We start from the raw sequence: 2,387 nt of genomic DNA, 5'->3' as shown, positions 1-2,387 counted from the left end.
ATAGTATATATATCCCAAATCGGCAACCCAAAAAAGGGATCATATTTAACTTCTTAGGATTAAGCATAATATCACAATAATGGAGTCTAAAATGCATAATCCTTCTGATATTGCGTACGAGTATTGATTTATTAAAATTACTCTCTGTCTTCTGGTAGAGCTCGCTTTGTAATTGTGAAAAGGTTGTAGAATTTGCTACCAAATTGCTGAATATTGTTAGGTTATAAACCATGGAGTGACATCTTCATTACTGAGGACTTAAGAGAGAGGTTATAAAATTGTTCAGTCTTCCAATGGAAGAAAGAAAAAGTTATGGCAACAGGAAGACGTTTTGAAGGTTTCTGGCAGGCATCTGCTTTTTCGGAGGAGCAGAAGCTTGATTGGACAGACATGTTTGCCATATTTACTCTTCTCCCTCCCATATCCGCAAAGCAGACTTGTTCTTGCTGCCTTCAAACCTCAGGTACCTATCTCCGTACTATCTTGTGCGAACATGGTTAACTCCCTGCCCCCACAAAAAAAAAAAAAAAAAAACATTATATTGCTCTATTCAAGAGTTCATTGCATAAACAATCACTGAATTATTGGGAATTGGTCAATACAGTCGCTTTTTTTTTTTTTTTTTGTATCAGAAAGTCAAGCAACTTTGTTTACCTATTTGTACAAGTTCATTGACTTTAACGAACTCCTTATCCAACGATATTAATGAGTTCTTAGAGAAATATAGAGGAATAATTACGAATATTGAGATTAAATCCATGAACTTGTTACTATACTTTTTGTTAAAACTTGTATTTCTAACTTGTGCCTTGAGCTTCGTTCTTCTCATCTCTTAATATATATGTTTGTGTGAAATAAATTGATAGTTTTAAAACTTGTGGACACCATGGAAGCATACTGCAAAGAGATCAAGAGCCTAGCCATGATCATCCTAAATCAATTGGCAAAGGCTTTAAGATGATGAAAAGGAAATCAGAGAGCTATTCAGTGATGGTATGCAGTCAATGAGGATGAATTATTATCCGCCTTGCCCTGAGCCAGACAGGGCAATTGGCTTAAGCCCTCATTCTGATGCTGATGCCCTTACCATCCTTTTCCAGCTGAATGAAACTGAAGGTCTCCAAGTCCGAAAAGACGGTACCTGGGTGCCTATAAAGCAGCTCCCAAATGCTTTGATTGTGAATAGTCAGTGATAAGATGGAGTGTAAATAACAACTTTTACTGAGTAACTTATTTCTCGAAGGGTGGCGACGTAGTGAAAATTGCAGTCTATTGGTTGTGTTTGGTTCAGGTTCTATTCACTTTGTCACGTACACAGTATGGAGCCACATAGGGCCGAGGGGGTTGCGAACCCCTTCGGCGGAAAAAAACACTTTATACATGATTAAAATTATTTTCTATATTATTACATGGGGAGATGCTAACCCCTTATTATGCAGACGTTTACTTTTATATTTTTAACCTCCTTTTAAAAACGCGCTCACATCGGTCACGAATTAAACACTTTCCCGAATTTTCTCTGAAGACTTAATTCAGACTTTATGTGTGATAGAATTACACATGATTCAATGTATTCACCCTTTCTGCAAAAAAAAAAGGAAGATGCTTGGAGGGAGGTAAGAAGCAGGGCAGTTATAATATTTTCATTGATTTGATTGTTAGATAATATGGTTAATTAAAACCTGCTTGTTTAGAAATATCTTATTTTTTGTAAAGAAAGAGCTCATTTTCTTATTGGATAAAACTTGCTCATTTTCCAATAGCATTTTATAATTGACTTGGCAGATAGTGAGCAATGGTGTCTATAGGAGCATTGAGCACAGAGCAATTGTAAACTCGAACGAAGAGAGGCTCTCTGTTGCAACATTCTATAACATCAACCTTGACTCCGAATTAGGACCTGCACACAGTCTCATTGGACCACATAATCCCGCCATTTTCCGAAGAGTTCCCGTACAAAAATATTTACAGGATTATTTTGCCCGAAAACTTGATGGAAAATCCTATGTTGATTTCATGAAGGAAAGAAGAGAGGATGATGAATCCTAGGTAGCATTTTTTTTTTTGATAATTTAGTTGTCTATTAGCTTATCTATATCCTCGTGAAATACTTTAACATGTTTCGTTTCGCTATCAGAATTAGCCACTGTTTGATGACCGTAATAAAGACAAAAGAACAATAGCACACTCTCCGTTTCCTAATATATGACTTTATTTGACTTGATGCTGAGTTTAAAATTTTACTAATTCAACTCTTCTACTATATAGTAATGAAAGAATATTAAAACAATAGTTCAACAGTTTAGTTTGATAGAAATTTAAAATTAAAGTTAAATTTTGAGTACTTGTAAATTGTAAGTTCACTATCCGTATAATGTCAAAATTTT

General features: G+C 35.1%; 1 pseudogene; it reads left to right on the top strand.

Annotated features, from left to right (window-relative positions):
- Positions 1–312: 312 nt before the first annotated feature.
- Positions 313–2,052, top strand: LOC132047701 (protein SRG1-like; annotated as a pseudogene).
- Positions 2,053–2,387: the final 335 nt, after the last annotated feature.

The sequence above is a fragment of the Lycium ferocissimum genome, chromosome 2 (assembly GCF_029784015.1).
Source record: "Lycium ferocissimum isolate CSIRO_LF1 chromosome 2, AGI_CSIRO_Lferr_CH_V1, whole genome shotgun sequence".
NCBI lineage: Eukaryota > Viridiplantae > Streptophyta > Magnoliopsida > Solanales > Solanaceae > Lycium > Lycium ferocissimum.
Note: the sequence above shows the minus strand (reverse complement) of the source record. Positions and strands in the feature narration are given on the sequence as shown.